Below are 20,731 nucleotides of genomic sequence, written 5' to 3'. Positions count from 1 at the left end.
AGTTTGAGGTTGAGTCTCACAAAGTGAGACTCTGTCTCAAAACAAAACAACAACAACAAAAAAAAACCCTAAAGTAAAAGTAAAATGTAGGTACTAATTTCTAAATTGTGTTATTCTTTTTTTTTTTTTTCTTGAGACAGAGCCTCAAGCTTTTGCCCTGGGTCGAGTGCTTTGGCATCATAGCTAACAGCAACCTCCAACTCCTAGACTTAAGCGATTCTCTTGCCTCAGCCTCCCAAGTAGCTGGGACTAGAGGCGCCCGCCACAATGCCTGGCTATTTTTTGGTTGTGGTTGTCATTGTTGTTTGGCAGGCCCAGGATGGATTCGAACTAGCCAGCTCTGGTGTATGTGTTTGGCGCCGTAGCCGCTAGAGCTACAGGCACCGAGCCTAAATTGCATTGTTCTGGGTAATACCATGAAGTAAACATATTGGACAATTTTATCATTCTACTAATGACTTAAAAAGGAGGAGAAAACAAGTAACAATAAATAAAAGGTTACACTTTAGGGGGTGCCTGTGGCTCAAGGAGTAGGGCGCCGGTCCCATATGCCAGAGGTGGCAGGTTCAAACCTAGCCCCGGCCAAAAACCAAAAAAAAGGTTACACTTTGTTTTCAGGCAAATTGAAATGATCTGTGAACTACCTCCTGACATATTGCAGATAGATACAAGAAATTAAAGATTTTTTAAAAAAATCTGACAAGCAAAGTTCATTCCCTCAACCATGTTTTGGAAAACAAAATGAACAAAACTTATTCACACTAAAGATCTAAGTAATTATGAAGTTCCAGCACTGTTCTAGGCACCAGGGAACCAGCAGAGTGAATAAATGTATAAATTCACAGGGAAACTTAGGTTTGGCTCTTTACATGTATGGCTGATCACCGACTCAATTGGAATTTAAGCAAAAATGCAAGCAGTGCCTACATAAGCCTAGTTAATAAAATCAACCAAGTTTGTATAATAAAATACAGAAATGCAGCTGCAACTATAAGCCCACCGAAGAAGTATAAATTCATTGGCCAGATGACTCTCTTAGATCCATAGCTGGCAGCCCTTGAGACGGGATGGGCTAAAGGTCTGTGGATTAGGTTGCTCCAGAGCCGGAATGAGCAAGTATTGAGTTCCCGCTGTACATACTGGTGCATGATAATGCAGGCAACAGACGTGAAAAAAGGCGGGTTGAGGGGCAGCGCCTGTGGCTCAAGGAGTAGGGCACCAGCCCCATGTGCCGGAGGTGGCAGGTTCAAACCTGGCCCCTGCCAAAAACTGCAACAGAAATAAATAAAAAATAAGTGTTTAATAAAAAAAAAAAGAAAGGCAGCTTGAATTCTTCGATTCATTCATTCATGTTCCATCCAAAAAAATCCACCATTAATGAGCTTTCTTCCCATGAGAGCTTACTATAGCCATGGATTGAGCCTCATTCACTGTCTTAGGGCAGTGCCTGGTACAGCATCGGTATTTGGTGTTTGTTGACTGAATAAGCAATGGTAAAAAAGCCCAGGCTTTGAAGCTTCAGACTTAACTCTGACACCTCCTGCCTTTGAGACCTTGAGTATGATTGCCTAAGCTCTCTGAGCTGCATTTTCCCCAACAGAAAATTGGGGGGAAATGACATCTATTTCTTAGGGAGGCGTGAGAATTTATTCAACAAATGTGTGTAAAGAGCCTATCATGGGGCCAGGCTTGGTGGCTCACACCTGTATTCCTAGCACTTGGGAGGCCAAGGTGGGTGGATTGCCTGCGCTCATCAGTTTGAGACCAGCCTGAGCCGGAGTAAGACCTTGTCTCTAAAAATAGCCAGGTGGCTCGGTGCCTGTGGCTCAAGCGGCTAAGGCGCCAGCCACATACACCCGAGCTGGCGGGTTTAAATCCAGCCCAGGCCCGCCAAACAACGATGATGGCTACAACCAAAAAATAGCCAGGCATTGTGTCAGGTGCCTGTAGTCCCAGCTACATGGGAGGCGGAGGCAGGAGACTCCCTTGAGCCCAGGAGTTGGAGGTTGCTGTGAGCTGTGATGCCATAGCATACCCAGGATGACAGCTTTAGCCTCTGTCTCAAAAAAATAAATAAAAATGAAAATAAAAATAGCCAGGTGTTGTGTGGGCATCTGTAGTCCCAGCTATTAGGAAGGCTAAGGCAAGAGAATTGCTTGAGCCCAAGAGTTTGAGATTGCTGTGAGCTGTGACACCATGGCACTCTAGCAAGTACAACAAAGTGAGACTCTGTCTCAAAAAAAAAAAATGTAATAAAAGAGCCTACCGTGTTGCCTGATGGGCATTTAAGGAATGTTCCCTTGTTGAGTTTTAGGGCATGTGCTAAGTATTTGGGGGATGCAGAGATAAAAATGGCAACTGCTCCTGACCTTAAAAAGTTTGCAGACTTACGAGAGGACAAAGTTGTACACAGGTTGGAATACGGTATGAATAGTGTGATTGTAATCAAAACCCAGGGCGGGGGCGGGGGGCAGGGCACAGAGGGCGTTTGAGTCAGGCTTTGAACGATGCATAGAACGTTCCTAGCAAAGAAGGTGTGGGCTGGGGAGTATCAGAGGCATGGAGAAGAGCATGTGTGGAGATATGAAGTGTCAGAGTACACAGTGCACAGAGGGAATGGCAAACAGCTTGCGCCGGCTGGGGCCTGGGGCAAGGTGCAGATCACTGGAGATTCCATAGTCCCATCACAATGGGCCTTCTGTGTCAGCTGAGTGGTTTGTGTTAGGCACGGTGGTGAGGATGCCTGTCATTCCAGCATCCATTTCCAGACAAAATTACACCACCCACTCAGGGAAGCTGGACTAAGCAGCCGTTTTTTTTGTTTTTTTTGGCCGGGGCTGGGTTTGAACCCACCACCTCCAATATATGGGGCTGGTGCCCTACTCCTTTGAGCCACAGGCACCGCCCCCTTTTTTTTAATATTGTTATTCAAATATGTTATTTACACAGAATTAAATGCTCATTTACTTAAATGAGCCTTATCCGATGTATTCACCCATGTACCTCCCACTCCCACCATAATCATGATATAACTTATTGCCAACACTCTAGAACTGTGATTTTTCAACCAGTGTGGCAAGAAAACTTTAACGATCATTAATTAAATGATTTTTGAGGCTCGCCGCCTGCAGCTCAAGCAGCTAAGGCGACAGCCACATACACCTGAGCTTGTGGGTTCGAATTCAGCCCAGGCCCACCAAACAACAATGACAGCTGCAACAAAAAATAGTCAGGCGTTGGGGCAGGTGCCTGTAGTCCCCGTTACTTGGGAGGTGGAGGCAGGAGAATCGCTTAAGCCCAAGAAATTGGAGGTTGCTGTGAGCTGTGATGCCATAGCACTCTACCCAGGGGAACAACTTAAGGCTCTGTCTCAAATAAATAATTTTTGAAAGAAGTTAAAAGCAGGCAGCGCCTGTGGCTCAATCGGTAAGGTGCCGGCCCCATATACCGAGGGTGGCAGGTTCAAACCCAGCCCCGGCCAAACTGCAACCAAAAAAATAGCCAGGGGTTGTGGCGGGCGCCTGTAGTCCCAGCTACTCGGGAGGCTGAGGCAAGAGAATTGCTTAAGCCCAGGAGTTGGAGGTTGCTGTGAGCTGTGTGATGCCATGGCACTCTACTGAGGGCCATAAAGTGAGACTCTGTCTCTACAAAAAAAAAAGAAAGACGTTAAAAGCACAGTGGCCAGCCAAGGTGGCTCACACCTGTAATCAGGCAGGTGGCTTGCTTGAGTTCAGGACTTTGAGACCACCCTGAGCAGGAGAGAGACCTGGTCTCTACTAACCATAGAAAACTAGCCAGGCATAGTGGTGGGCACCTGTAGTGCCAGCTACTGGGGAGGCTGAGGCAAGAGGATTGCTCAAACCCAAGAGTTTGAGGTTGCTGTGAGCTATGACACCACAGCACTCCACCCAGGGCAACAGAGTAAGACTCTGTGTCATAAAAAAAAAAAAAAAAAACAGGAAGAAGGAGGAGGAGGAGAGTACAGTAAGTATATTATTTTTCTTACTCTTTTTTGTTGAGCAACATAATTTAAGAGTGTCGTAGATGGTTTCTAGTTTGGGGTCACTGTGAATATGTCTTATATAAGTCTTTGTATGGATGTTCTCACTTTTCTTGGGTAAACAGCTGGGAGTAGAATTGTTGAGTCTTAGGGTACATTTATATCTAATTTTTAAGAAACTGGTTTTTTTTTTGTAGAAAGACAGAGGAGAAGGGCAGTGCCTGTGGCTCAAAGGAGTAGGGTGCCGGCCGCACATACTGGAGGTGGTGGGTTCAAACCTGGCCCTGGTCAAAAAAAAAAGAAAGACAGAGGAGAGTCTCAGCACAGATATTCACCTTCCCCTAGTAAGTGGAGGAAGTTATGGGAGGAGAAAGCAGCAAACTGTCTCTAAAAGGGGGAGGAGGGCGGCGCCTGTGACTCAGTCCGTAAGGCGCGCTGGCCCCATATACCAAGGGTGGCGGGTTCAAACCCGGCCCCGGCCGAACTGCAACCAAAAAATAGCTGGGCGTTGTGGCGGGCGCCTGTACTCCCAGCTACTCGGGAGGCTGAGGCAAGAGAATCGCTTAAGCCCAGGAGTTGGAGGTTGCTGTGAGCTGTGTGAGGCCACAGCACTCTACCGAGGGCCATAAAGTGAGACTCTGTCTCTACAAAAAAAATAAAAATAAAAATAAAAGAGGGAGGCCTGTGGAAAGCATCCTCATATCACTTATCATGACTGCTTCTTTTTTTTTTTTTGAGACAGAGTCTCAAGCTGTCGCCCTGGGTAGAGTGCCATGGCATCACAGTTCACAGCAATCTCAAACTCTTGGGCTTAAGTGATTTTCTTTCTTTTTTTTTTTTTGTAGAGACAGGGTCTCACTTTATGGCGCTCGGTAGAGTGCCATGGCCTCACACAGCTCACGGCAACCTCCAACTCCTGGGCTTAAGCGATTCTCTTGCCTCAGCCTCCCGAGTAGCTGGGACTACAGGCGCCCGCCACAACGCCCGGCTATTTTTTGGTTGCAGTTTGGCCGGGGCTGGGTTTGAACCCGTCACCCTCAGTATATGGGGCCGGTGCCTTACCGACTGAGCCATAGGCGTCGCCCTTAAGTGATTTTCTTTTTTTTTTTTTTTTTTTGTAGAGACAGAGTCTCACTGTACTGCCCTTGGTAGAGTGCCGTGGCGTCACACGGCTCACAGCAACCTCTAACTCTTGGGCTTACGCGATTCTCTTGCCTCAGCCTCTCGAGCAGCTGGGACTACAGGCGCCCGCCACAACGCCCGGCTATTTTTTTGTTGCAGTTTGGCCGGGGCTGGGTTTGAACCCGCCACCCTCGGCATATGGGGCTGGCGCCCTACTCACTGAGCCACAGGCGCCGCCCACCTTAAGTGATTTTCTTGCCTCAGCCTCCCAAGTACCTGGGACTACAGGCACCTGCCACAACGCCCAGCTACTTTTTGGTTACAGTTGTCATTGTTTGGCAGGCCTGAGCTGGATTGGAACCCACCAGCTCCGATGTATATGGCTGGTGCCCTAGCTACTTGAGCCTTCATGTTACTTATCCATGCACTCACATCTCTGTCCCAGCCCAAACCAGCATGGCTACTGCTAACATCCTGAGAAACTCCCCTTTCCTCACAACACGTGGACCATGCACAATATCAAATGGAACAAAGGAGCCTCCATGAAATACAGCAGATGTGACCATGACCCCTAGGAAGCTAGAGGACCACATGCAGGTTGCGTTGAGTCCTCCCAGGGCACAAGACCTCAGAGAAGGAGGTCACTGCAAAGAGCACTGGGGTACCAAGTAAAGAGGCGGTGCACCTGTTTGCACACAGACATGTTCCGTAGAGACCTCCACAGGTGGCCAGTTCCTTGAAGGTTTTCCATGGTGTAGAAGGGAGTGCTGACTGTGCAGATGAACCACACTGTGGAGGGAAAAGGGGAAGATCACAAGCTGAGCCACCAGTGAGAGCTCCTCCTACCCACATAACCGATGTCCCACCATAGCCATAATATAGAAGGTAAGGGACAATCATGGGAGAAGCCACAGGTCAGGGCACGGCTCTACATGTCCTTTGGGAGTACATGACCCTGGCCTTTGCATGTCCCCACTCTGGCCATCCCACACCATGCACCCCAGAGGAAAGATAAAACACAGTTCTGTACAGTATGGAGACAGTGAAAATCTGTTCCTACTTGGCTTCCTGTCTCAGTCCTCAGGGCACCTGCTCCCTGGTTTCTTCTGGACCCAGCCTGCCCTGACCTTGTGCCAAGTTGGCACAGGAGGTGCGGTTAACATTGGGGAAGCACAAGAACAGATCCTCAAGGCCAAACTTGCAGAACCGGGTGAGTCTTTTGTGAAATTCCCAGGCCAGGGCTCTGAGTCCCAAGGCCTCTTTGCACAGCTGCGCCCTGGTTTTGATCTTAGAGGTGGCTGTTGTTCCCTTTGCAACTGGTTTCATGTCCTATTTCTGCTCAATGTGGTATCGTGAGAACCCTTTCTGCAGGTCTGTTCTTGTTCCACTTGAAAGACTTTGACTTTTCCCCGTGGCCACACGTACATCTTTCTCCTCTGCTCATCCAGGGGAAACAATCTGGAGCAACAGTTGCGTAGGAGGCCTAACAATTAAGTTTTCAATCTCATCCTAGAAAAAGTACTATGTACATCACTGTTGAATGTCACTACAGTCACCAGATGGCCAAGGGGAGTACTTCAGAGGTAACTGTAGTGATATCAGCAATGAGGTATGTAGTACCTTTTCTAGGATGAGTTTGTGAACTTAATTCTCAGCCTTCATATATGTACCTGTATTTGTGTGAGTACATGTGTATATATGTGTGTGTGAATGTGTTTTACATACTTATTGGTAAAGTTCAAGTTTCCAGATCTCTTGCTTTCTAGTCGTGAATTAGATGCAAAACAACTGTGGTTAAAACATTTACTTGTGGCCGGGCGCCGTGGCTCACGCCTGTAATCCTAGCACTCTGGGAGACCGAGACAGGTAGATTGCCTGAGCTCACGGGTTCAAGACCAGTCTGAGCAAAAGTGAGACCCCATCTCTACTCAAAATAGAAAAACTAGGGCGGCGCCTGTGGCTCAGTGAGTAGGGTGCTGGCCCCATATGCTGAGGGTGGCGGGTTCAAACCCAGCCCCGGCCAAACTGTAACAAAAAAATGGCCGGGCGTTGTGGCGGGCGCCTGTAGTCCCAGCTACTCGGGAGGCTGAGGCAGGAGAATCGCCTAGGCCCAGGAGTTGGAGGTTGCTGTGAGCCGTGTGACGCCACGGCACTCTACCAAGGGCAATAAACTGAAACTCTGTCTCTACAAAAACAAAAAAAAGAAAAACTGAGGCAAGGGGATCACTTGAGCCTGAGTTGGAGGTTGCTGTGAGCTATGATACTGACACTACAACACTCTACCCAGAGCAACAGCTTGAGACTCTGTCTCAAAAAAAAAAAAATTTACTTGCACAAAAAGACAAATACTATACAATTCTTCTGTTCCTCTTATATGAAGCACTTAGAGCAGTCACATTCTTGTTTTTTCTGCTTTTTTTTTTTTTTGGTTTGTTTGTTTTGAGTCAGAGTCTCACTGTTGCCCTGGGTAGAGTGCTGTGGTGTCATAAATCACAGCATTCTCAAACTCTTGGACTTGAGCAGTTCTCTTGCCGAAGCCTCCCAAGTAGCTGGGACTATAGGCACCCACCCTCATGCCCAGCTGGGTTTTGTATTTTTAGTAGAGATGGGGTCTCTCTCTTGCTCTCTTGCTCAAAATCCTGAGCTCAAGCAATCCACCTGCCCTGGCCTCCCAAAGTGCTAGGATTACAGGTGTGAACCACTGCTCCCCTACCCCCATCCCCACCCTCTGGCCCAGCAGTCACATTCATAACAGACAGAAAGTAGAACAGTGATTGCCACGAGAAGAGGAGCAGGGGGTGAGGGGCTTCTCTTGAACGGGTGTAGAGTTTCACTTCTGCAAGGTGAAGAGTTCTTCAGACTGCACAAAAACCTGAATATATTTAATGCTACTAAAGTCTACCCTTAGAAATGGTTAAGATATTAAATTTTATGTGTATTTTACTACTATTAAAGTTTTTAAAAAATTGGTTGGTCTGGCTTGGCACCTGTAGCTCAGTGGCTAAGGGTGCCAGCCACATACACCAGAGCTGGCGGGTTCAAATCCAGCCTGGGCCTGCCAAACAACAATGCCAACTGCAACCAAAAAATAGCCGGGCGTTGTGGCGGGCGCCTGTAGTCCCAGCTACTCGGGAGGCTGAGGCAAGAGAATCGCTTAAGCCCGGGAGTTGGAGGTTGCTGTGAGCTGTGTGACGCCCCGGCACTCTACCGAGGGCCATAAAGTGAGACTCTGTCTCTACAAAAAAAAAAAAAAAGAAAAAAATTGGTTGGTCTACAGGATGTTGTGAATATTTTGTGGCTCTATTAAGACCTAATTAATAGGCTCGGTGCCTATGGCTCAAGTGGCTAAGCCAGCCACATACACCTGAGCTGGTGGGTTCGAATCCAGCCCAGGCCTGCCAAACAACAATGGATGCAACCAAAAGAAATAGCCGGGCGTTGTGGCGGGTGCCTATAGTCCCAGCTACTTGGGAGGTGCAGGCAAGAAAATGGCTTGAGTCCAGGAGTTGGAGGTGGCTGTGAGCTGTGATGTCATGGTACTCTACCCAGGGCAACAGCTTGAGCTTCTGTCTCAAAAAAAAAAAAAAAAAGACCCAATTAATAGAAGATGGCTTTGTGTATAGGCACAGTTCCCAGGCACAGAGGATAAATTGTAAGTTAAGATGGGCCATAGATGTGGTTATGATGCTATAACAAAGGTTTTAGAGATAAGCAGTGTGGCCTTGGGACAAACCGAGATGGACCTATGGACATGTGGCCTCTAGTAGGAAAATATCTGGCTCCAAAAGGATGAGTTTTGGGGGGAAGTCCAGTATCTAACTTATTTTTTACCAAGACATGTCAGGACTACATTTTACAACAAGGCCTTGTTTCATTTGTTATTTTTCTTGGAAAGGAAAATGGTATGAAAATTGTTTTGGTTTTAACACAGAATAGTTGTTTTTATTCAGGGCTTTTTTTGAAAACATTATGAGTTCTGTTCAAATGTATGCAGATACCTCAAAGAGAAAGTTGTATTAGAGAAAATTATTCTTGATAATTCAGATGGTATGGAGAACGTTTTTGGAACATTCACATTTGAAGATTTCATATTAAAATGTCTTTCATTTAGGGCAGCGCCTGTGGCTCAGCGAGTAGGGCGCCAGCCCCATATACCAAGGGTGCTGGGTTCAAACCCAGCCCCGGCCAAACTGCAACATAAAATAGCTGGGCATTGTGGCAGGCGCCTGTAGTCCCAGCTACTTGGGAGGCTGAGGCAAGAGAATCACCTAAGCCCAGAAGCTGGAGGTTGCTGTGAGCTGTGTGACGCCATAGCACTCTACTGAGGGCGATAAAGTGAGACTCTGTCTCTACAAAAAAAAAAAAAAAAGTCTTTGATTTAAAACTAACCAAAACATGCTAATATTTTCATTATAGTTTTTGTTGCAACCAAGTACTTTAATTCATAAAAACAACAACAAGGAAAAAAAAAAAAACAAGAAAATCAAAAACCAAAACTCTGAATCTCAGCATCATTTTGGGGAAGAGACATGTAAGAGGGAAAGGAGAAAAGTGTTGAAATAATGTATTTGAGGGTGGCGCCTGTGGCTCAGCGGGTAGGGCGCCGGTCCCATATGCTGGAGATGGCGGGTTCAAACCCAGCCCCGGCCAAAAAAAAAAAATAAAGAAATAATGTATTTGAGGGGTGGCGCCTGTGGCTCAGTAAGTAGGACGCCAGCCCCATATACCGAGGGTGGTGGGTTTGAACCCAGCCCCCCAAAAAATGCAACAGAAAAATAGCCAGGTGTTGTGACGGGCTTCTGTAGTCCCGGCTACTTGGGAGGCTGAGGCAAGAGAATCGCTTAAGCCCAAGAGCTGGAGGTTTTTGTGAGCTGTGACGCCACAGCACTCTACCGAGGATGACAAACTGAGACTCTGTCTCTAAAAAAAAATAAATAAATAAATAATAATAATAATGTATTTGAGTTGTCATCCAGTGCCTTTGGTTATTTGGACATTAACTTGAGGAATATCCTTATAATTATATTAAATTAAAGGTCTCTCAAATTATGGATTACAGATGATCACATTCTATGTTGAATAATTCTATAAAGTTCCTAATTAAAATGCTGCTATAAAGTCAGGGGTTATGGCTCATGCCTGTAATCCCAACTACCCAGGAGATGGAGGCAGGAGGATCACTTGAGGCCAGGAGTTCAAGACTAGCCTGAACAAGAGCGAGACCCTGTCTCTACAAAAAATAGAGAGAATTCCCTGTGCCTGGGAGGCTGAGGCAGGAGGATTACTTGAGAACAGGAATTTGAGATTTCAATGAACTGTTATGACACCACTGCTCTTCAGCCTGGGCAACAGAGAGAAAGATCATGCCTCAACCACAACAAAAAAAAAAAAAAAAAAAGAATGGGCGGCACCTGTGGCTCAACGGGTAGGGCGCCGGTCCCATATGCCAGAGGTGGCGGGTTCAAGCCCAGCCCCGGCCAAAAAAAAAAAAAGAAGTAAAGAAGAAAGAAAAGAAAGTAAGAAAGAAAGAAAAGAAAAAAGAAAAAGAAAGAAAAAAAAATACTGCTATGAGACCAAAATGAAAGTATGCCCATTTAACTTTGTGAGGTCAAGCCAGCTTCATACCCCAGGGATCTGTTAGGTTTAATTTGAAGCAGCTGTTTCATAGATTTATTTAATCAAAAGCTTTGGTTTCTCGGCTGGCAATGTCCTCAGCAAGAAAACCATGTGACCACTCAGGGTATGGCAGAGTCCCTTCAAGGACGTTCAAAGGGTTTAAAAAGTGGCGGCTTCAAGTTCATGCCCCACCCCAGAAAGACTGTTGCCATTGCCCTGGGGTAGGGCGAAGGCTCCCTGGTGATTCTGATCTGTTGCCAAGGAGAGAGAACCAGCCAACAAATTGGTTGAGAAGAGGATGATGACTTTGATTTTCCTTCCTTTGTCTCTCTGGTATGGGATACAGGTAAAGGGATTTTTTTTTTTTTTGTAGAGACAGAGTCTCACTTTACTGCCCTCAGTAGAGTGCCGTGGCATCACACGGCTCATAGCAACCTCCAGCTCTTGGGCTTATGTGATTCTCTTGCCTCAGCCTCCCGAGCAGCTGGGACTACAGGCGCCCGCCACAATGCCCGGCTATTTTTTTGTTGTTGCAGTTTGGCCGGGGCTGGGTTTGAACCCGCCACCCTCGGCATATGGGGCCAGCACCCTACTCACTGAGCCACAGGCGCTGCCCGGTAAAGGGATTTTTTAAAAAAAAGCTGGTGGGGGGCAGTGCCTATGGCTCAGTGAGTAGGGCGCCAGTCCCATATGCCGAGGGTGGCGGGTTCAAACCCAGCCCCGGCCAAACCGCAACAACAACAAAAAAATAGCCGGGCGTTGTGGCGGGCGCCTGTAGTCCCAGCTGCTGGGGAGGCTGAGGCAAGAGAATCGCGTAAGCCCAGGAGTTGGAGGTTGCTGTGAGCCGTGTGACGCCACGGCACACTACTGAGGGCCATAAAGTGAGACTCTGTCTCTACAAAAACAAACAAACAAACAAACAAAAAGCTGGTGGGTAAAGATATTTAGGTGACCTGATAAATATCTAATATAACTGCAATTGACGTGTACAGTGCATAAGAGTTTTTCAAGTGTTTTTACAGATATTCTCCCCTTTGCACTTCACAATCCTGTAAGTAGCTATTGTTGTCATTATGTTTATGCTTGAAAAAACCAGCTTAGAGAGATCAGGTTAGGAGCCCAGCTGCTAAGAGGCAGAGCCGGATTCAGACTAGTCTAAGCCACCCAGCCCTTTGTTCTGAGATTGCAAGCCATCCTCTTTCTGTAAGGGTTCGTCAGGGCTACATTTTGTTCTCTGCTGCAATTTAGCTAGCTTGATTATTTTCTTATTCTTTTTCTTATTCACAGTGTAAATTAAGATCAGTGTAATTCCTGAGAAAAAAGAAATGAAGAGGGCAGACAGACTCAGAGTAGAAAGTACCAAACCCAATCGGTCTGAAGCATAAAACATTTCCACATGCCAAAATCACTTACCACTTGCTTCATTTTGTTTGGCAGTGCTAAAATTAAATACTGCTTTCCAGTAGCTATAGAGGGAATTGAATTTTGCGTCTTTTGTTAGGCCTTTTTGGAAATGACCTTGAAAGATAGAAGAATCATTCTTTTGAAAGAAAATATTGGTAGAAAATATTGTCATGTAAAAAAAAAAAGAAAAAATAAAATAAGGGTAAGAGATGTTCTATGTAAAAAAAAAAAGAAAATATTGTCAAGAAAATAGTGACATTTGAAAACAGTATTGATTTTTTTTGTTTTTTTTAATTTTTTTTTTTTAGTAGTTTCTGTTTTTAAAATATAGCTTTTATTTTTTTTTTTGTAGAGACAGAGTCTCACTTTATGGCCCTCGGTAGAGTGCCGTGGCATCACACAGCTCACAGCAACCTCCAACTCCTGGGCTTAAGCGATTCTCTTGCCTCAGCCTCCCGAGTAGCTGGGACTACAGGCGCCCGCCACAACGCCCAGCTATTTTTTGGTTGCAGTTCAGCCGGGGCCGGGTTTGAACCTGCCACCCTTGGTATATGGCTTACCGACTGAGCCACAGGCGCCGCCCCAAAATATAGCTTTTATTTCAAGACAGGCAAAGTTCAAGTGTATGAAAGAGATCACTTTACTGGCAAAAAAAACTTTTTTTAATTTCAAGCAAGATCATTTTTTTATAACTACTTGAAGAACTGCTGCCACCTCATGGAAAATTTTTATAAATTTCCAGATTAGGCAAGAATCCATGTTTGCTGTTTTCCAGAAGAGACCACTACCATGTAAAGTGACCTTGGACCAAAACTCCTGGGATCTTTGGCCTGCCAAATGCAGTTTTATATCATTGTGGGTCAGTTTGAAAGTAATTATGATATTGAAGGAACAATGTGGTTAAAAATTAAAAAAAAAAGAAACATTCTTTTTAAAATAAATAGTATTTCTAGGGCAATTGAAATTAGTGGAGGCGGGGTGAGGTGGCTCACGCCTATAATCATGGCACTCTGGGAGGCTGAGACGCGTGGATTGCCTGAGCTTAGGAGTTCGAGACTAGCCTGAGCTACAGCGAGACCCTGTCTCTATAAATAGCTGGTGTTGTGGCAGGCGCCTGTAGTCCCAGCTACTCTGGAGGCTGAGGCATGAGGATGGCTTGCACTCAAGAGTTTGAGGTTGCTGTGAGCTACAATGCCAGGGCACTCTACCAAGGGCAATAAAGTGAGACTGTTTAACAAAAGAGAGAAGAAATTAGTGCAGAGGTCCTAATAATGAATTATTTTCTGTAGAACTCTATCCCTGGTTTTTTGTTTTGTTTTTTTTGTTTGTTTGTTTACAACAGACGAAGTTTGTTTTAGACAGTGTATTCCTTTGTCACCCTGGGTAGAGTGCAGTGGTGTCATCATAGCTCACAGCAACCTCAAACTCCTGGGCTCAAGCAATACCTAGCTAATTTCTTTATTTTTTTGTAGAGAGAAGGTCTGGTTCTTGCTCAAACTGATCTCAAACTCTTGATTTCAAGCAATCCAGCCTGCCTTGGCCTCCCAGATATCTCTGTTAGTTTAAAGAGAACCCTCTTGAGCTGGGTACTGTGGCTCATACTTGTAATCCTAGCACTTTGGGAGGTTGAGGTGGGTGGATTGCTTTAGCTCAGGATTTTAAGGGCAGCACCTGTGGCTCAAGGAGTAGGGCGCTGGTCCATATGCCGGAGGTGGCAGGAACCAGCCCCAGGCAAAAGCCATAAAAAAAAAGCTCAGGGGCAGTGCCTGTGGCTCAGCGGGTAGGGCGCCGGTCCCATATGCCGGAGGTGGCGGGTTCAAACCCAGCCCCGGCCAAATTAAAAAAAAAAAAAAAAAAAAAAAAGCTCAGGATTTTAAGACCTGCCTGAACAAGAGTGAGATCCCTCTCTACTGAAAATAGAAAAATTAGGCAGGTGTTGTGGCAGGTGCCTGTAGTTTTAGCTACTTGGGAGGCTGATGCAAGAGGATCTGTTAAACCCAAGAGTTTGATGTTGCTGTGAGCTATGACTCCACGGCATTCTACCCAGGGGAACAGAATGAGACTCTGTCTCAAAAAAAAAAAAAAGAAAGAAAGAAAAGAAAAGAAAAAGAAAAATGAAGGGCTGAGGCAAGAGAATTGCTTGAGTCTGGGAGTTTGAAGTTGTGCGAGCTATGAGGAGACCACTGCACTCCAGCCTGGGTGACAGAGTAAGACTCCGGCTCAAAAAAAAAAAAAAAAAAAAAACGAAAAAAAGAGACCACTTCTGTAACAAGCAGGCTGCTGCTTGCCAGTCAGACTACTTCACACCTGTGTCTTTTTTAGCATACCTGAAACCTGACCTTCCTACCTCTGGATTGCAGAGAATTATTTTTTCATGGCTCAGCTAAGGAATGGCTCCTCCATAGAAACGTCCTTCAACTCATCTGACAGAATGAACTCTGTTTCTCTCTTCGTTTCTGCAGGACTTTGTACCCACTGTTGCTGGGTCATATTTTTACTGCAGTATTTACGGCTACAACCTTTATTGGTTTTTTGCTAATAATTTCACAGGGAGAATGTATAGGGTCATAGCTAAGAGCTTCAACTTCAGACTCAAATCTTGACTTTGCCTGTTACTAGCTGGATAACCTTGGGCAAGTTTTCTTACTGCAAAAGGGAGATGATAATAAAATCTCCAGGCTGGGATGGGTGGCTCACGCCCATAATCCTGGCACTCTGGGACACTGAGGTGGGTGGATTGCTTGAGCTCAGACCAGCCTGAGCAAGAATGAGACCCTGTCTCCACTAAAAATTCAAAAATCAGTTGGAGGGCCAGGCCGGCTGGCTCATGCCTATAATCCCAGCACTCTGGGAGGCCAAGGATGGTGGATTACTTGAGCTCAGGAGTTCCAGACCAGTCTAAGCAAGAGTGAGACCTCGTCTCTAGAAATAGCCAGGCTTTCTGGTGGGTGCCTGTAGTCCCAGCTACTAGGGAGGCTGAAGCAAGAGGATCGCTTGAGCCCAAGAGTTTGAGGTGGCTGTGAACTATGATGATATAGCACTCTATTGGGGGAGACAAAGTGAGACAGAGTCTTTCAAAAGGATAAAAAAAGATAATAGAATCCCCTTCAAGAGTTGTTGTGAGCATTAAAGGAGTTAATATTCATCAGGGACTGAAAAGCTGCTTGGCACAGAGGTGGCTCTGGATGAGTGTGGATTCTCACTGCTGCTTTCCAAATTGTAATTACCCACACCCAGATCTGTCTCCTGCAGCACACTGGCCTCTTCAGAGAAGGACTGGGCCTGTCCATCCCTGATTCCCTGGTAGTACCCAACCATGTCAAGTAATGCTCAATTGTGAGATGTTTAAAAGCTTACTTGCCACATAAATAGTATAACAAAACGATTGCAGTGTGTGTGTGTATGCACGCGTGTGCGCGCATGTGTGTTTGCTACAGCTGTAGCTTTCAGTCTGGGGCAGCAGCACGGCCTCTGCATGGAGCAGCTCCACAACTCAAGTCCAGCCCTGTCATGTGCACATTTACCAGGCTCAGAGCTGTCAGGTTGTAGGCAGACTCAGGTATGCAACGTTGACAACAGCTCCTACACAGTCCAGAAGGGAACCAGTGAGTTGCAGCATGATGGTGACCCTTCTGTGTCAAAAGTTTTCCTTCACAGATGTCAAGCCCCACATGAGCCAGTGGCCTTCCAATATCTCTATTCACCCCTCTGCCTTCACTATTATATTCATTTCCTAGGGCTGCTGAGACAAAGTGCCATGAAATTGGGTGACTTAAAGTATCAGAATGGGCCGGGCCCAGTGACTCATGTCTGTAATCCTAGCACTCTGGGAGGCTGAGACGGGAGGATTGCTGGAGGCCAGGAGTTCAAGACCAGCTTGAGCAAGAGTGAGGCACCCACCCCCCCATCTCTACCAAAAAAAAAAAGAAAGAAAGAAAGGAAAAGAAAAAATTAGCCAGGTGTGTCAGGAGCCTGTAGTCTCAGCTGCTCGGAAGGCAAGAGGATCACGAGCCCAGGGGCTGAGGTTGCAGTGAACTATGATGACATCACTGCATTTTAGCCAGGGAAGACACAAAAATCACTGGGATCCTGTCTCAAAAATCAGAACAAAGAAACAAACAAACCAATGAATTTTTTTTTTTTTTTTTTTGTAGAGACAGAGTCTCACTGTACCGCCCTCGGGTAGAGTGCCGTAGCGTCACACGGCTCACAGCAACCTCTAACTCTTGGGCTTAACGCGATTCTCTTGCCTCAGCCTCCCGAGCAGCTGGGACTACAGGCATCCGCCACAATGCCCGGCTATTTTTTGTTGTTGTTGCAGTTTGGCCAGGGCTGGGTTTGAACCCGCCACCCTCGGCATATGGGGCTGGCACCCTACTCACTGAGCCACAGGCGCCGCCCCAAACCAATGAATTTTTAAAAGTAAAGGGGAATATAAAAGCATATGTGCCTACCTATGGTAGCCAGCCACTGGGGGAACATGACCCCCAGTGTTTCCTGACTCCTGGCACTCACAACCTGGTGTAGTCCTCTCTCACACTGTGCTAGGTTGGTCTGTGTTTTGTCATCATAAAGGGTACCATGATGATATTAGGTTATTGAAAAGGCCATGTTTTCTGTCTCCCTCTCTCATCTCTCACTCTGAGGGAAACACGCTGCTGTGTTGCAGGCAGTCCTAGAAGAGGCTGGTGTGGTGGGAAACTGAAGCCATTAAGGAACTGAGATCTGCCAACAGCCACAGCAGTGATCTTGGAAGCAGATTCCCAGTTCCACTTGAACCTTCACGTGACTGCAGCCCAACCAACAGCTCAACTCTGGCAGGCTCTGGTCTGGGACCACCCATCCAAGCTGCTTTTTCTGGGCTCCTGGCCCTCAGAATGTGTTATTTTAAGCTGTTAAGTTTCAGGGTAGTTGTTTTTCAGCAATAGGTAACTAATACAGTAATAACACAGAAAGCTATCTGGAGAAATCTAACCTTCAGAAACATAAAGCGCAAAGGGGGGCGGCCCCTGTGGTTCAAAGGAGTAGGGCATTGGTCCCATATGCCAGAGGTGGTGGGTTCAAACCCAGCCCTGGCCAAAAAGCACAAAATAAATAAACAAATAAAGCACAAAGGGAGTATCTATAAGGATGTTTCTATGTTTTAGAAAAATATTTGGTGGGCGGTGCCTGTGGCTCAGTGAGTAGGGCGCCAGCCCCATATACTGAGGGTGGTGGGTTCAAACCTGGCCCCGGCCAAACTGCAACAACAAAAAAATAGCCGGGCATTGTGGCGGGCACCTGTAGTCCCAGCTACTCGGGAGGCTGAGGCAAGAGAATCGCCTAAACCCAAGAGCCGGAGGTTGCTATGAGCTGTGCCACCATGGCACTCTACTGAGGGTGACAAAATGAGATTCTGTCTCTAAAAAAAAAAAAAAAAAAGAAACAGAAAAAGAAAAATATTTGGTGTGATTATCACATTACCCAGCATGTGAGCTATACTTAACTTACACTACTTTTGAGCCCAGGGCCTTGTGAAGCATATATAACTCATGTGTCTCCTGACCTATCTTGACCTAACAAAACACTGGGGGGCCCAAGGAAAAAAAATTTTTTCTAGTGTGGCAGTCAATATGTTACAAATTAGCTTGGTCTCATCTTGTAGGACTATTGCACAGCCGGGATTTTTTCTTTTTTTTTTTTTGAAACAGAGTCTCACTCTTTTGCCTAGGCTAGAGTGCCATGGAATCGCCTATCTCTTTTTTCTTTTTCAGTTTTTGGCCGGGGCTGGGTTTAAACTCTCCACCTCCGGCATATGGGTCTGGTGCCTTACCCCTTTGAGCCACAGGCGCCACCCAGCATCAGACTACCTCACAGCAACCTCAAACTCTAGGCTTAAGTGATCTTTCGGCTTCAGCCTCCCAAGTAGCTGGGACTACAGGTGCCCTCTCCACCATGCCCAGCTATTTTTTTTTTTTTTTTTTAGTAGAGATGGCATCTTACATTTTGCTCAGGTTAGTCTTGAACTCCTGAGCTCAAGGGATCCTCCTGCCTCAGCCTCCCACAGTGCTAGGATTACAGGCATGAGCCACCGCACCTGGCCTTTGGTGTAGCTGTTGATAGGAATGAGCTAGATCTACATGTGTTCATCTGAAAAAATTCACATAGCAAGCAGAAAAACAGTTGCAGAGTAACACGTATGGCATTTGAGGCAGGCATTGCTGGAGAGCTCTCCCCAACATCTGTACTTCCCCTCCTTCTTACCTGCAGGCCATGCACCTAGACTAAGAAAGTATATCTTGATTTCTCACGCTCCCTTGCTGCTAAGCACGACCACATGGCGTATTTCCGGTTGATGAGATAGACAGAGGAATCCACTGGGATAAACTTCCGGGAAAACTGTTGTTTTTCTGTTAGCACATATTTTTTTTTTTTTTTGTAGAGACAGAGTCTCACTTTACCGCCCTCAGTACAGTGCCATGATGTCACAGGACTCATAGCAACCTCTAGCTCTTGGGCTTCCGTGATTCTCCTGCCTCAGCCTCCCGAGCAGCTGGGACTACAGGCGCCCACCACAATGCCCCGCTATTTTTTGGTTGCAGTTCAGCCGGGGCTGGGTTTGAACCCATCACCCTCGGTATATGGGGCCGGCGCCCTACTCACTGAGCCATAGGCGCCGCCCTGTTAGCACATATTATACCTAAATACAAGTCAGCTGATGTGCTCCTGTTCCCCTTTGCCTTCCTCCTCCTTCTTGCCTGGAACATGGACTCAGTGCCCAGAGGCCAGATGACACCTATGCCTGTGGGGGCCACTAGAGACATAGAATCACACAGAGGAGGTGTAGCAGCCTCCAGCACCTAACCCCAGGCTTCTGTCACCCAAGAAAAATGAAACTCGTTTCTTATTTAAGCCACTGTTGTAGGTACTGAATTCAACCCTGACTGATTACTATATGCTCCATTTTCATTTAAAGGAGAAGAGGAAGAAAAATTATGTGTGTGCATATGTATAACCATAAAGGCATTGAAGGATATATATATATATATATATATATCTCACCATTAACATTGATTTTTGTTGTTGCTGATTTGTCTTTTTGTTTTTTTTCTTTTTTTTTTGAGACAGAGTCTCACTTTATTGCCCTTGGTAGAGGGCCGTGGCATCACAGCTCACAGCAACCTCTCTTCTAAGAAGAGAGGAAGAAAGGAAAAGAGTACAACAGCATTCCGGTTTTACTGGTTGTCACTGGAATCCGGTGATGTGGGGTGGGCATGCTGTGCAGGTGGGGGCAGCAGGCCTGCAGAGGGTGAGGAAGTGGAGGAAGGATCCTTACAGCTCTGCTGTTTGAGCCCATGCCACCCGTGTGAGAGCTGCTCTGCAGACCCTAGTGTGGAGGGGCAGGCCCCAGACTCAGCAGGCTAACATGGCAGGCACCCTGGAGACCGTTAGAGCCCTGCCTGGGGGGGAAGGGAGGGAGGAGGCCCAGAGGGGCAGATGCAGCCTGGCAGAGGAGGAAAGTGGCTGGGGGAGGCTCTCCATAAAGTCTTGTCCAGGGTAAGGGGATGGAAGGCAGGGGCCTCATCCTGCGGCCTAGGGCAAGAGGCCAGAAGAAGGACAGCTGTGACACGTGGCCCTGGCCTCAGCGTCGCCAGAGGTGGGTCCCTACTCTCAGGACCAGGGCCCAGTTGCCCTCCCTGCTCTATGAGCCTGGGCTTGTAGATCCCACTCTTCATACAGCTGAGTGGAGCTGGGGCATGCAGGAGGTGGCTACCCAGCCCAACTGCGAACAGAATTGTGCAGTTGACCCTGCACTTGATCTGTGTCTCCTTGGTCAGCAGCTCTTGCTATCTTGAGCCAGCGTGGCGCCTGCTGTGCCGGGTGCCTGTACAGCCACACAGTGGTGGTGGGGGTGGGGATGACAGAGCTGCTGGCCTGATCCTATTTCCTCTCTTGAGGCAGCCAGGGGTTTCCTGTCTTTCTGGCTGTCTGAGCGGCTTCCTCATTTATCTCTCGACATCTTGCAGCAGGTGCCTGGATTGCTTCTGCTCTTGGAAATTCAGACAGGCTGGGACCAGAAAGCTGTGAGGATTGTTCTAGGGAGAAAGAGCACAGGGACACGGCAGTTGAGCTTTGCAGGGCACATCTAGATTCTGGGGGAACCTGGGGAGGGAAGCGTCCATTCTCCTGAAAGCAGGTCTGCCTTTTGTCCCCTTCCCCTCAACAAAGGCCTCCTCTTTGCCCAGGGACCAAGTGTAATTGTGTTTGTGTGGGTTTTTTTTGCAGTTTTTGTCAGGGGCTGGGTTTGACCCCGCCACTTCCAGCGTATGGAGCCAGCACTCTACTCCTTTGAGCCACAGGCACCACCCCTAGGGTTTGTTTATTTTTTTGAAACAGAGTCTCAGTCACCCTGGAGTTGAGTACCTGGTGTCATAGCTCACAGCAACCTCAAACTCTTGCGCTGAAGTGATTCTTTTTTTGTTTTAGGCAGAGTCTCAAGCTGTCACCCTGGGTAGAGTGCTGTGGCGTCACAGCTCACAGCAACCTCAAACTCTTGGGCGTAAGGGATTCTCTTTTCTCAGCCTCCCAAGTAGCTGGTAGCTGGGACTG

The sequence above is a fragment of the Nycticebus coucang genome, chromosome 12 (assembly GCF_027406575.1).
Source record: "Nycticebus coucang isolate mNycCou1 chromosome 12, mNycCou1.pri, whole genome shotgun sequence".
Taxonomy (NCBI): domain Eukaryota; kingdom Metazoa; phylum Chordata; class Mammalia; order Primates; family Lorisidae; genus Nycticebus; species Nycticebus coucang.
Note: the sequence above shows the minus strand (reverse complement) of the source record.